Genomic DNA, 15966 nt, shown 5'->3' on the forward strand with positions numbered 1-15966 from the left:
CAGCTGAGTATCTGGTGGATTCAAACAGTGTACCTCTGGGATTGCATGCAGCTTCTTGCAACTAGGCCACCAGAGCACCCTTTCATTCGATTTCTGAGACTATAAATTTAACAAGAAGAAATTGCCAATCTTTCTTCTTTGGAGTTATGGTGGATTCAAACCACCAGGGTGTTACAGCCTATGGATTAGTGCACAACTCCCTATGTCCCCAGAGCTCTCTAAATAGAAAATGTTGTTGTAATGTGCCATCGAGTCATCTGTGACTCTTAGCAACCTTATGTACAACAGCCCTAAACTCTGTCCTATCCTGTGCCAATTTCACTGTCTCTGACACACCTACCCCCATTACCCCAGGCACTGAATCAATCCATATCATCGAGGGTCTTTCTCTCTTGCACTGTCTCTCCACCTTCCCAAATATGACATCCCTCTCCAAGGACTGGTCCCTCCTTGCAACATGTCCAAAGAATGTCAAATGAAGCTTCAGAATCCTTGCCTCCAACGAGCAGCTTGGAACAGAAGTTCAGAATTCCTGAAGTCAAGAGTTACTGCTCTTAGAGGAAAAAACTGGCAGCAGCCTCAGGCATTAGGAAACACAGAAGCCAGAAAAATTGACATATAGGCCATCACATCAAGGGCTGGATAGGGGAGATTGTTGTTGAATGGAGTAGCTGGGAGTAGATGTAAATGCTGGTGGAGCAGGGCAAGGAGTGGCTCAAAATACATCTGGCAAAGTTGGGGACAAAACAGAATCTATTGGGTTTTTTCTGCTACTGGAAAATATCTTTAATCTGCTCTTCTCTGTAAAATGCTTGTCTGTCAGATAATGTTCTAAAGCTGAGCAATCTAATTAAGACAGACTAGGAAGAAGGATTAGTCATCCACTTCCAAAATACCAGGCCTTTGAAAACTCTATGTGCACCAAATAGAAATAAGGCTACACAAATATTAAGTTTAAGAAGTTATTTTAAGGATATGCATTGGTGTATAAGAAGAATCTTAAAGACCACTTCACAGCTCAAGCAATATCAACATTAGTGATAAAATTTCCCACTTGCAAACAGAATGATACACTGCCATTTCAACTTCAACATAGAGAGTGTCAGACATGTTAGAAACCCTTATTAACACTGAAAGTACAATGTCTGGATTTAAAGCCACAAGAATTTTTAGCCCTGCTTTCAGCTGACAACAAAGACAGTGTTTTGAAGCTATAGATTTGAGACTCATTTCATCACACTCTTCTGGAGCTTTGGGGCTTCTTCCTTCACAAAATGTCTCTATGCAGATGTCAAATAAGGAGCACAGAGTCTATGGATTTAATTTCTGACTTTACAAAGGAAATTCTGTACACACTAGCAATCCAGATGTAGGGCAAGCGTGTGTATTTCCATATCAAACCAACATACACACTAGACAATGATCATCCCTTCTGAACTAAAGGATATTGCAAATTGATCTCCTGGGAAATCTTTCCTGGGTTCTAATTCGCATGCATGTAATAGATTTCAGAAATGAATCAAAGGAAAGAAGTGCCATCTCAAAATAAGCTTTTTGTAGGTAGAGCTTCAGACATACTGTGTTTCAACTGACTCTACACCTGGCAGGAATGGGGCAGACAATCACGGGACAGTAGGAGAGACAGGTAGGTCTAGAGAACTAACTCATCAGCCACACAGCTGGCCTTTGAAAGGCAACACTATAAAGGTAAATCATAAACCCACTCATTTCTGGGGCTGTAAATCTTTCTAGGAGACTGTGCATCCTTCTCTCACTGAGCACCTAGAGTACCTGGTGAATTCAAACTGATAGATTTACCTTTGGTTAGTAGACCCATATGTTACAACACCACTTTCACCTCTGCACCTGACAGGAAAGATCACTGCCACAGAGTCAATTTTAACTCATAGTGACCCTACATTGGGCTTCCACAGCTTTGTTTTTAATGGGAGGAGACAATTTCTTTACTGATGCCAAACTTTGCTGCTGGTGAATTTGTACCACCAGAGAAGCTCAGCCTTTGGATTAGTCTGAAGATTAAAGACAGACAAAAGAAGTACTACTTATATTGTGCCCCTTGTTTCACAGCATTTCTCAGGAAGACGTCTCACTCGTGCTGTGCAGGAACACCAACATCACAGGGGAACAGGGAGGTAGTGGATGGAGGCCTGAACCATCAAACCAGAATTGGTTAAAGGTGTGGTGGAGGGGCAAGGTGCTAGAGGGGCAAGGAGAGGGAACAAAACTGGATGCTAGCACAGCAGTGGTGAAGGTGACAACAAAACACTTCCACTTAAGGGGGTGGCAGTTGGGACCCACACCTATCCATTATCTGAATAATAAGAAAATTCTCTCATCTGCTCTTTTGGGCAAAATTCTGCCAAATCTGCTTCAAAGTCGAACATCCAAATTAAGACAGACTAGGGAGAAGGATTAGACTCGAGAACACGCTATATACAATATAGAGCACACTTAGCGTAGACTAGCAGATACGGCACCAGAGACAGAACTTTCTTACTTGGGAATCTAAAAGGAGGAGGAACAGTTGCAAACAGACACTACTGATTGGAACATGGAATGTCAGAAGTATGAATGTAGGAAAATTGGGTATTGTCAAGGAAGAAATGGAATGCCTAATTATAGGGCACTGGAAAGATGAAATGAGTTGACATGGGAAACTTTGAATCAAATAATCATATGATCTTCAATACTAGAAATGAAAGGTAAGAAAAAATGGGGTCACTTTTGTCGTTAAAAAGACCATTTCGCCCTTGGATCCTCTTGCTGCTCTCAGGGTCGCTGGTCTTGACCTAGACCCGGGCGGGCTCCCACTCCATGAGGTATTTCGAGACCGCGGTGTCCCAGCCCGGAGCGCAGTCCCACTTCATCACCAGCGGCTACGTGGCCGACACGCAGTTCGTGCGCTTCGACAGCGACGCCCCGAACCCGAGGATGGAGCCGTGGGCACAGTGGATGGAGGAAATGGACCAGGTGGACCCGGAGTACTGGGACCGGGAGACGTCGATAGTCAAGGAGAACCCAAAGATTTTCCGACTGGGTCTAGGAACCCTGCGTGGCTACTACAACCAGAGCGAGCTCGGAACAACACTTCAGATAAAAAAATTCCAGAGTACCTTACATGCACCAAAATGTTGTGTACATAGGCAGTGCACACACAGAGAATAACTGGAATTTAGAAGAGGCCATGACACTAGGCGTATTATTGCTGATGCCAAATGGATTCTGACTGAAAGCAAAGAAGGCTAAAGAATGTCTACATGTGCTATATTGAATATTCAAAGCCATTTTACTGTGTGGCTCATAATAAACTGTGGCTAACATTGAGAAGAATGAGAACCTCAGAACACTTAATTGTGTTTATGCAAAACACACCTAGACCAAAAGAGAGCAAGGGAACTCTACCTTGTCTAAAATTAAGAAAAAGTATGCGACGGCACATAACAACAACAAACAACATGTGTCAGGGTTATATCCTTTCTCCATATCTTCAAGTAGGGTGGAGCTCCCCGATTAAAAAAGCTTGGAAGGAGGAGTGGCATCCACTTCCGTAATAGCTCGCCTCCAGAAACCCTATGAACCTGGAGAAAGGATGAAAGGCACCCAAGCATCTAGGAGTCTCCTCCATAGGGTAGCTATGAGTCACCTGCGACTCAACAGAACTTAACAACAACAACAACCGTACCTATTCAATCTGGATGCTTAAGCAAATTGTGAGTTGCTGGACTGCATGTTCCATCAGAATTGAAGGAAGACTCATGAATAACCTTTGTTATGCAGCTAACGCAACCTTGTTTGCTGAAAGTGAAAAGCACTTGCTATGAAAGACTAAAGCCTATAGCCTTCTATATACATTGCATCTCAACATCAAGAAAAGAAAAATTTTTGTGATAGATGGAGAAAGGATTGAAACTGTCAATGACTCCATCTTATTTGGATCTACAATCAAGACACTTTGTACCAGCACTCAGGATATCAGGAGACACTGTATGGGAAAGTCTTCAGTCAGGAACTTTGCCAAATTATTGAGGAGTAATAATATTATTTTGAGGACTAAGGTGTGTCTGGCTTAGGCTGTGGTCTTTCCAATCACCTGATGTGCTACTAAGGGCTGGACGGACAATGAGTAAAAATGACAGAAGAATTGATGTCTTTGAACTGTGATGTTGGAGAAGAGTACTAAATATCCCATGGATATTCAAAAGAACACACAGATATGTCTTGGAGAAGGTGCAACCAGAGTGCTCCTTGGAGACAAAGATAATAAAAGTTCATCTTACATTCTTTGGGAATGTTGCTAGGAAGGGGTATTCCTTGGAGAGTGACATCATGTTCAGAAAGGTGGAGGATCGGCAAAGGGGAGGAAAACCCTCAACCAGGTGAATTTACAGGGTAACTTTCTGAGAATTTCTCTTAATGGGCCTTACTGAGATTAAGTTGGATGACACATAGGTGATCTTTATGTCTGACTTGTTCATTAGATAAATTTTACTCATGAGAGTATAACAATGAGACAAGAGTACTCACATCTTCTTATGTTAGTCAAAATACCTGGCTGGTTCATTAAAATACCTTAATAGATTTAGAACAATTTGTTGAGGAGCTTTATTGAGAAGTTTCTAGGTTACTTAATGAAAACGGTACTTGTATTTTCACAAGGTGTTCTTCTGGTCTTGTCACTCTTTTTAGTAATAGAAGGCTTTATATAAAGAGATACTAGAGTCAATGTTAGGGCATATCTGGGATACAATGATCCTTGGAACTGGTTGGTGGGTGCAGCTGAGTACTAACTTACTGAAAGTGTTCTAGTCAAGCCAGTCCGAGGGAAACAGGGCACAGCCAGCTGTGTCCAGTGTCATTAAGTTACTGCATTTTCTCACTCAATACATTCTATACTCTTTGCTTAACTAGGGATTACCATTCAAATAAATAAAAGGTTGGGCATAAGGAAAAAAACCCCATTTCTAGATACATCTTGAAATACAATGTTGTGAATGACTGGGTAATAACCATGTGCTTATAAGGAAGACCAGTTAACACCTCTTTCATTCAAATATATGCACCAACAACGAGGGCCAAAGAAGAGGAAATAGATGACTTCTATCAATTTTTGTAGTTCTAAATCAATCAAACAAGTAACCAAGATACTTTTATAACAGCAGGTGACTGGGATGCAAAAGTTGAGAACAGGGGAAAAACGATCAGTAGTCAGAAAGCATGGGATTGGTGACAGAAATGAGGCTGGAAACAGAATAATAGAATTCTGTACAATCAATTATTTCTTCATTGCAAACATCTGCATAAGAAACACAAATGCACATGAAATACACATGAATTTCACCTTGATGGTATACATAGAAATCAATTTTACTACATCTGTAGAAGAAATTGCTCGAGAAGCTCACTATTAGCTGTGAAAACTAGGCCAGCTGCTAATTGTGGAATAGAGAGTCAAATGTAAGTTCAAACTAAAGCTAAAGAAAATGAAATCAGATTAACAATAACAAAAGTTTGACCTCAAGTCTATCCCACCAGAATTTAAAGAGCATCTTAAGAACAGGATTGAAGCCTTGATCACTAATGAGTGAAGACCAGATAAGCTTTGGGAGGATATCAAGAATATCAATCATGAAGAATTCAAAAAATCATTACAAAGGCAGAGGAGGAAGAAAAGACTAAGATGGATGTCAGAAGAGACTCTAAATATTGCACTACAATGATGAGAAGACAAAGCAAAGGGAAGAAATCAAGAAGCTAAGGAGCTGCAAAGAAGATTTCAAAGGGCAGCTTGAGAAGACAGAATAAAGTATTATAATGAAATGTGCAAAAAGCTGGAGTTGAAAAATCAAAAGGGATGAACTTGCTCAGCATTTCTGAAGCTGAAGGAACTGATGAACAAATTCAAGCTTCAAGGTGCAATACTTAAAGATGATGAAGGCAGAATGTTAAATGACCCAGGAAGTATCAAAAGAAGATGCAAGGATTACCCAGAGGCACTATACCAAAAAGAATGACTGACACAGAAGAATATCAGGAAATAACATGTTGATGAAGGAGGAAGTTCAAGCTGCTCTGAAGGAATTGGCAACAAAGCTCCAGGAATTGATGGAATACCAATTGACATACTTCTGCAAACAGGTGCTGCCCTAGACATGCTCACCAGGTTATGCCAAGAAATTTGGAGGACAACTACCTGACCAACTGACTGGAAGAGATCTGCATTTATTTCCATTAAAAAACAATGTGACCCAACAGAGTGTGTAAATGATATCCCTAATCACACACAAGCATGATTCTGCTGAAGATTATTCAGAAATGGCTGGAACATACATCAGCAGAGAACTGCCAGATATGCATGCTGGGTTTAAAAGAGGATGTGGCACTAAGAACATAATAGACAGTTTTAGATGGATCTTGGCTAAAAGAAGAGTACCCAGGTGTTCCATTGACTATGCAAAGAAAACTGTGGTTAACCTTGAGAAGAATGGGGATCCCAGAACACTTAATTGTGCACATACAGAACCTTTACTTGAACTAGGAAGCAGTAGTCAGAACAGAGCATGGAAACACTGCATTGTTCAGGATCAGGAAATGTGTACATCAAGGATGCATCTTATCTCTATACATTTTCAACCTATAAGCAGAGTAGATCACTCAGGAGGCTGGACTTTATGAGGAGAAATATAGCATCAGGATTGGAGGAAGTCTCATCAATGACCTGCATTATGCAGATGACACAACGTTGCTTGCTGAAACTGAGGAGGACATGAGGCATTTGCTGTAGAAGGTCAAGGAGTGTAGACTTCAATAAGGATTGAAGCTCAACATGAAGAAAACAAGGATTCCCACCACTGGACCAATTGGCAACTTTATAATAGATGGGAAAAGATTGAGATTGCTAACAACTTCAGCTCTCTTGGTTCCACAATAAACACTCTTGGCACCAGCAGTCAGTGAATCAAAAGATGAGATTCTGGGAAAGTTTGCTGTGAGGGACCTCTCTAGAATACAAGTAAGTCTGGAAACTAAATCTGATCCAGGCCATAGTCTTCACAATTACTTGCTATGGATCTGAGAGTTGGACAAAAAGTAAGGATGATAGAAGAAGGACTGATGACTTTGAGTTGTGGTGCTGGAAAAGAGTATTGTACATACTATGGATTGCCAGGAGAATAAACAGGCTTGACTTTGACAGGGTGAAATCAGGCTGCTCCCTGGAGGCAAGGATTTGGAAGCTCTGTTTCACATTCTTTGGCCACCTGGCAAGGAAGGACCAGTCTTTGGAGAGGGACATCATGCTTGGAAGGATGGAGGAACAGAACAAGAGAGGAAGACCTAGGATGATATGGATTGACTCAGTGACTGGAGAAATGGGATTAGATCTGTTGGAGAGGATGAGATTTGCTCAGTTATAGGGTAGGGCTCTGAGTTAATGTACATAGGGCCACTATGAGTCACAGGCGATTCAATGAATAACAACAACAACAACATGTCACCAGAATTCCCTTAATGAAGTATCAAATTAAAAAAAAAACACCTCAAATTCATTGTTGTTGAGTTCAAACTGGTTCATAACTGATCCTCCAGTGGCTTTTCAAGGGTATAAATTGCATAAGAGGACTGTTTATCTTTCTCCCTTAGAGCAGCTGGTGTATTTCAATCCCATGTGCCTATGAGTTGGCAGCCCAATTCCCTATCTCCTAGGCCACCAAGGCTGCTTTAAGGGAAAATGTTGTTGTTGTGCCATTGAGTCAATACTGATAGATAATTGACTCTCCAACAGTTTTTCAGATGCATGGGAGGAGTTTATTCATCTTTTACCATGGAGCAGCTAGTGAATTTGAACTGGGTGCCTTCAGAATTGGAGCACAACATTTCACCACTAGACCACCAGTTTCCTGGTGGGAGGACAGTGGTAGGCAAATGCAATGATAAGGGAAGCTAGTGATAAGAAAATGCAATGGCAACCAGACTAGTCCCACCTAAGCTCCTGAGAGGAGATTGTGTCTATAACATCCCTATGAGTTTTTAACATGGGTTAAATTACTCACATGTGAACTTAGAAACAAAATAGTAAATACCACAATCACCATTAGTAACACTGGATTGTTGCTATGTTGTTAAGTACTGTGCAATCAGTATTGATAGCTCATCCTCTAAAGAGTTTTTTAGAGGCAGTATATCTCTCAGGACGAGATTGCCTATCTTTTTCCTGTGGAACAGCTGTTGTTATTATTGTTATGTGCCATCTCATAGCGATCCTATGTACAACAGCCCTAAACTCTGCTCTATCCTGTGACAATTGCACTGCCTCTGACACACCCATCCCAATTTTACCCCAGTCACTGAATCAATCCACCTCATAGAGGGTCTTCCCCTCTTGTGCCACCCCTCCCTCCTCCCAAGAATGATTTCCCTCTCCAAGGACCTGTCCCTCCTTATAACATGCCCAAAGAATGTCAGATGAAGACTCAGAATCCTTGCCTCCAAGGAGCCGCCCTGTTTAACCCTCCCCAGGACGAATCTGTTTGTTTTCCTAGAAGTCCATGGTACCTTCAATACTCTTCTCCAGCACCAAAGCTCAAAGGCATCAATTCTCCTTCTATCCTTCCTAGTCATTGTCCAACTCTCTGATGCATAACAAGTGATTGCAAAGACCATAGCCTGTATCAGATGCACCTTAGTCTCCAGAGTGACACCATTTCTCTTCAGTACCCTGGAGAGGTCCTTAACAGCAGACTTTCCCATCGCAATACTTTTTTTTATTTCCTGGCTACTGGTGCCAAGAGTGTTGACTGTGGAGCCAAGCAGACGAAAGCTGTGAACAATCTCAATCTCTTCCCCATCCATTCTGATGCTGCCAATTGGACCAGTGGTGAGAATCTTTGTCTTTTTGACATTGAGCCTCAATCCATACTGAAGGCAGCAGTCCTTGACCCTCTGCAATAAGCATTTCAGGTCCTCCTCTGTTTCAGCAAGCAGGGTTGTGTCATCTGCAACACAGATTGTTGATAAATCGTCCACCAATCTTGACCCCAACATTTCTCCTCATAGAGCCCCGCCTCTTGAATAATCTGTTCTCATACAGCTTGAAAAGGTATGGAGATAGGATAAATCCCTGGTGTACACCTTTTCCAATTTTGAACTATGCAGTCAGTGTTTACCTGCTCTGTTCTAATGACTGCCTCTTTGTTCAAGTATAGGTTTCACATTAACACGATCAAGTATTCTGGGATTCCCATTCTTCTCAGAGTCAGCCACAGTTTGTTATGATCCACACAGTTAAATGCCTTTGCAAAATCAATGAAACACAGATAGACATTCTTCTGGTATCCCCTGCTTTCAGCTAAGATCCATCTAACATCGGCTACAATATCCCTAGTATCACGACCCCTTCTAAACCCAGCATGGACTTCTGGCAGTTTTCTGCTGATGTGCTGTTCCAGTCGTTTTTGGATAATCTTCAGTAGAATCTTGCTTTCATGTGAAATCAATGATATTGTTCTATAGTTTTCACACTCTGTTGGGTCACCCTTCTTTGGGAAGGGAACAAATACAGGTAGATCTCTTCCAGTCAGTTGGCCAAGTGGTTGTTCTCCAGATTTCTTGGCACAACTTGGTGAACACATCCAGGGCAGCATCTGTTAACTGAAATACGTCAATTGGTATACCATCTATTCCTGGGGCCTTATTTTTGCTATTTCCTTCAAAGCAGCTTGAACTTCTTCCCAAGAACAAGGAAGAATTCAAGATACTAAAGGGCTGAACAGAAGGCAGCATGGGATGACAAAGCAAAATATTACAACGAAATGTGCTGGAGTCAGAAAATCAAAAGGGCCGGACTCATTCAGTGTTTCTTAAGTTCAAGGAACTGAAGAACAAATTCAAACATCGAGTTGCTATAATCAAAGATGCGTTAGGCAGAATATTAAATTGTCCAGGAAGTATTAAAAGACGATGGAAAGAATATACCGAGTCACTGTATCAAAAGGAATTGGCAGACACAGAAGAATTTAATGAAATAGCAGATGAGTAAGAGCCTATGGTGGAACAGCTAGAAGATTCAAACCCTGGGCCTGTGGGCTGGCATGCAGTTTCTTACCACTAGACCATCAGAGCTCCCTATTTAATCTAGTGTGGTAAATATAATTATGAATATAGGTTTTGAGGATCAGACAAAAGTTGTTCAAGCTCTAGTTTTAACTTTTCTGTTGTTGATTGACTTGAGTATTTTACTTAACAACTCCTGAGTTTTTCTTTCTTCATAGGCAAAAAGAGGACAATTGTATCTGCATAAAACATTACTAACAGAGAATGTCCTTCATGGTTTGAGATTTAAACGTAATACAGCATTAAAAATTTGTGATCACTTAGATGTCCCTATACTTCATAGGGTTATCTTGGCTTTATCAATTAGGAAAGTAGAGCACAAGGCCAATTCACTCTGTTTCAGATTGCTGGGTGAGTTTATTTCCGCCAAGTTCTTTACTTAAAATAGAGTTCAGCATTTTTATTTATTTATTTATTTGTTTGTTTTTGGTAAATGGCCAGTTAGTAAATACTTTAGGCTCTGAGGGACATTTGAGCTCTTTCTGCTGATGGAGCTCAAAATATCACAGAAACTGTTCTTCCAAGGAACACAGAAAGAAGATAGATTTGATCCATGTTTGCTAAAGTCTGGCTTATCAAAATACTTAGTCCAAGAATTGTCCAAGTTATGAATGAGTTTTGTTCTGAAGTCTTTTTTTAAGTAAAATTTGTAGGTAAATCAGAACCATTAAGTATGGTTTGTAAAGTCAAGTGCTTGTCTTAGTATATGGTGTATCTTTCTAAGAGCATAAAAAGGGACAATTCAGGGACATTTCTAAGGGCATAAAACATAAAAGGGACACTTCAGGTGCTCTAAAACATCTTTAACATAATAGTATAGCTATGATAATTGTGTTATGATTCACATCACAAACCATACTGTGAAACTGTAATTTAATAAATTTTATAGGGGTTAGTTTATAACTTTGGTTTGTAAGTCAGATATTTGTAACCTGGACTATCTTAATATCATGTACAAATCTAATGAGACTGAACATTTATTGTTGCTTACATTAGTGTGCCATGCACTATTCCAGGGATTTCATGCAAATTAATTTATTCTGTCTTTATAACAATTTTCATGTAGACAATATAAGTATTATTTCCATTTCACCAACATAAAATAGGACTTGAGATGTTAAATATCCCACTGAAAGTGACACAGTTAATAAACATTCTCTCTTTCTCTCTCTCTCTCTCACACACACATACACACACACACCCTCTCTTGAGTTTGGGCCAACTCATAGCTAATCACTCAACGGGTTTTCAGAGGATGTAAACTGCAAAGGCGATTGTCCACCTTTGTCCCTCAGAGCACATGGTGGATTCAAATTGTCTACCTTTGTGTTGGCAGACAACACTTTACCCACTAGGTCATTGGCAGGATTTCAAACCAGGGTTTATAGATGGTCCTCTGGACAATTTAATTTGCCACTGTTGATTACCTACCAAACCACAACACCCCTCAGAACCAACAAATCAACGACCAAAGGCCCAACAATCAAGTCCATTGCCACGGATCCAATTCCAACTGAAGGCAATTCTTCAAAAATTTGAGGCTGTACATTTTAGTGGGAGCTGGCTGCTTTATCTATCATTCACAGAGCAGCTGGTAGATTAGAACACTGACTTTTCAATTAGCAGCTTAACATATAACACACTGTATTAGTATATTGTACATAGGGTTTTTGGAGGCCTGCTATTTCAGAAGTGGATGGCCAATCCTTCTTCCTAGTCTGTCTTAATCTGAATGTTCATATTTAAAGAAGTATCAGACAGACCAGCATTTTATAGTAAAAGTGAAAGATATATCTCTTATTGTGGAGGATAGATGGAGAATTGATGCCTTTGAGCTGAGGTGCTGGAAAAGAGTATTGAGTGTACCATGGGCTGCTAGGAAAACAAACAGATTCATCTACAAGGATTCTTAGGCTCCATCTAACATACTTTGGACATGTTGTAAGAAGGGACCGGTCCTTGGAGAGGGACATCATGCTTGGGAGGGTGGAGGGACGGCGCAGGAGGGGAAAGCCCTCTATGAGGTGGATTGATTCAGTGACTGGGGTAATCAGGATGTGTGTGTCAGAGACAGTGCAATTGGCACAGGACAGAGCAGAATTTAGGGCTGCTATACATAGGGCCACTATGAGTCGCAAATGATTCGACGGCACATAACAATACAAAAACAGACGAAACCTGTTTGTAACTGAAGTTCAAACCAAACTCGAACATTTTTTAGCTTTGAGAAAAATATACAGTCCATAATTACGGTCCTTGTTAAGATGAAGGAGGTGGTAGATTTAGAAGAAAATCTGTTTGCTTTTACTTTGATTTCTCTCATATAGTTTTATATAGTTTCATATTGTTTTCTTGAGAATGTATTCTATCTATACATTATCATGTAAATTCTCTTAATGTTATGAAGTTATTTGGAGAAGAATAAGCTCATGATAATATTAATAAATATTATTATGGCTGACAGAAGTATTTAGGTAATATAAATGATGTTTACTGAGTATAATCTTTTAAAAAAGGATAGCTAAAAATTAACTTTCTTTTTCTATTTTACGAGAATCTTTCCTAGGAACCAATATACTGTTTATTATTACGGTAAAAGTTTTCAAAATAAAAGAGGAAAGGTCTATGGGAAACTAAGTGGGGTGCAGTTGTTTTCCTGTTCCTCTTAAGAACCTAGATTCATGCACTACTAAGTTAACCCTGGGGACAGACGGGCTGTAAGATAGGCCTGTTATCTCCTTAACTGATAATAAATGTGAGATTCAGGAAGGTTATCTGCCTTCTCCAAGATCACAGAGTAAACTGTTGAAATAGAGTAGAACTCTACTATATTCGTTGGCTTAACTCTTGAGGTGCTTCAAATCTACTCCAGCAAGCCATGTCTCAGCTCACAAAGGTGGTACAGCTAATGGAGTTTGTGACTGGATCCTCAAAGACCCATACCCACTTTAGTTTTATAGCTCTAAATTAAACAGAGGATATTTGATACTCAAAGAGAGCAAAGATCAAGCAGCAACCAAGAAAAAAGTATAAACCAGAGCCAATGAAAAGCATTGAACAATTATGTTACTAATTCTAAAATACTTATTCAGTAGTGTTTCTAGAGGTTTTGAAAATATTTTGGACTAAAGTAAACCTGGACATTGGTCCCAAGAAGCTTTGGTAATCATTGAAAATGGAAGCTTTATCCACAGCTGTGTGCTGGAGTTATTTGGGAAGTCCTATACATACGTATCACAACAATTCCAACTCCTGGCAACCTGGCTAAGTTTTCAAGCCTGCAAATCTTTACAGGAGAAGACAGCTCATATTGATCCCAGAAGTATCTGGTGGATTTGAACTCCCAAATTTTTGTTTAAGAGTCTTACATGTTATCTGCTATACCACAGGACTTCTAGTATATATAATCCCTGTGTGTTATACATTTGTGTGTACCTGTTGGCTTAATGGGTAAAGAGTTACACTGCCAATGGAAAGGCAGGTAGTTTGAAGGATGGCCAGTCTCATACTTTGAAATTTATAGAAAACCCACTGGAGAGTCAGTTATGATTTAGTTCGAATGCAATAGTACGTAATGACATATGGTGATGGTGTTGTTGTTGATTGCCACCAAGTTGAGAACAACTTATAGCGACCCTATGAACCAAAGGCCTGAAGCCTTTCAATAACTATCATTTCTCAAAGTTTTTAGTTTCCAAAGGCACATTATTTAGGAAATGGAACACATACATATATAAATATAGATATGCAGATATATGTATGTGTATATTTATATTTTTTCATATGTATGTATGTATGTATATGTATATATCCCAAATTCAAATAGCAACTCTTGACCATTGAATGAAAACCAACTCACAGCCCATCCTCCAAAGAGTTTCTAAGATTCTCAATTGCATGGGAAGAGATTTTCCATCTTTATGCCATGGATTTCTTGGCGTTTATTAAGCAGAAAGAAATGGAAAACAAATTTAAGCCTCTGTTGCAATATTGAAAGAAGCTATAGGCAATATATTTAATGACCCAGAAAGCTTCGAAAGAGGTGGAGTAAATACACAAAATCACTGTACCAGCAAGAATTGATTGATGCCAAAAAAATTCAGGAAGCACCATATGAACAGGAGCCAGTGGTAATGAAGGAGGAAATAGAAGCTGCATTGAAGCCATTGTCAAAAGGTAGGGCTCTAGGAATCGATGGGATACCAACTGACTTGTTTCAATTAACAGATAGAGCCCTGGATGTGCTCACCAGTCCGTGCCAGGAAATTTGGAGGACAGCTCTCTGGCCAATGGGTTGGAAGAGATCCGAATTTGTTCCTATTCCCAAGAAGGGTGATCCAATTGAATGTGGAAACTATCAAATAATATCATTAATATCACATGCAAATAAAGTACTGCTGATGGCCATTAAAAAATGGCTAGAACAGTACATAGAGAACTGCTAGAAGTTCAAGTAGGATTTAGAAGAGGCCATGGCACCAGTGATATCATTGGTGATGTCAGATGGATCGTAGCTGAAGTGTGGATCACAACAAGTTATGGCTGACATCGAGAAGAATAGGAAGACCAGAGCACATAATTGTGCTCGTGTAAAACCTATGCCTGAACCAGGAAGCTGTTGTGATAACAGAACAGGGAACAATTGCATGGTTTAAAATTGAGAAGGAAGTGTGTCATGGTTGTAGTCTCTCTCCATAACTATGCCATCTGTATGCTGAGAAAATGGTTTCAGAATCTGGACTCTGTGAAGAAAAGTGTGGTATCAGCATTGGAGGGAGACTCATCAATAACCTGTATTATGCAGATGACACAACCTTGCTTGCTGAAAGCAACTAAGACTTGAAGTACTTGTTGAAAAAGATCAAGGAATGCACCCTTCAGTATGGATTACATTTCAATATCAAGAAAACAAAGATTCTTACCACTGGACTGATAGGTAGCATCATGATGGATGGAGAGGAGACTGAAACTGTCAGCAGCTTCATCTTGTTTGGGTCACCATTGGTATGAGCAGTCAGGAAATATGGTGATACATTGCACTGGGAAAATCTGCACTTAGAGACCTTTCCAAGTTATTGAAAAATAGTAATGTTAGTTTGAGGACTAAGGTGTGTCTGATTCAAGCCATGGTCTTTCCTATTACTTGCTATGCATCTGAGAGCTGAGCAATGAAAAAGGATGACAGAAAAGAAAAACCAATGCCTTTGAGCTGTGATGTTGGAGAAGAGCACTGGACATCCCATGGACAACCAAGAGAACGAACAGATATGATTTGAAGGGGGTGCAGCCTGAGTGTTCCTCACATACTTTGTACATATTTCTAGAAGAGGCTATTGCTTGGAGAAGGACATGATGCAGGGAAGGGTGGAGGATCAGCAAAGGAAAGCAAGACCCTCAACTAGGTGGACACGGTGACCACTACAATGGGCTCTTGTATGTCAGGAAGTGTGAGGATGGTTTAGGGTAGGACAGCGTTCAGGTCTTTTCTTCACAGGGTTGCTATGAGTCATACTCAACTTGATGGCACCTAACAACAGCATCAACATGCCATAGATCTACCCATATATTCAAACTTTCAACAAGGAACACTCTTTACGTTAGCAGTGTACCTCCCTTTGCGTTATGCTGCCACAGCTTATATGTAAATATTAAGACAGACTAGGAAGAAGGATTGGCCATCCACTTCTGAAATAGCAGGCCTCTGAAAACCCTATGTACAACATTTAGATAACAGAGATGGCAAAGGAGGTTGAGTTTTCAAGCATGGAAATACAAAGGAAGAGGAACAGTTGTAAGCAGTCACTGGTGATTGGGACATGGAATGTGAGAACCACGACT

At 40.1% G+C, this 15966-nt stretch overlaps 1 protein-coding gene and 1 pseudogene across 1 annotated transcript in view; one reads left to right on the forward strand and one right to left on the reverse strand.

Annotated features, from left to right (window-relative positions):
- LOC102856110 overlaps positions 1–3186 on the forward strand; it is a 15273-nt pseudogene extending 12087 nt beyond the window's left edge.
- LOC102850783 (protein FAM19A1-like) overlaps positions 1–15966 on the reverse strand; it is a 1008886-nt gene that overhangs the window by 325869 nt on the left and 667051 nt on the right. The gene's annotated exons all lie outside the window — the stretch shown is intronic.

Source organism: Elephantulus edwardii, unplaced genomic scaffold (assembly GCF_000299155.1).
Source record: "Elephantulus edwardii isolate Elephantulus edwardi_28Jun2011 unplaced genomic scaffold, EleEdw1.0 scaffold00177, whole genome shotgun sequence".
Lineage (NCBI taxonomy): Eukaryota > Metazoa > Chordata > Mammalia > Macroscelidea > Macroscelididae > Elephantulus > Elephantulus edwardii.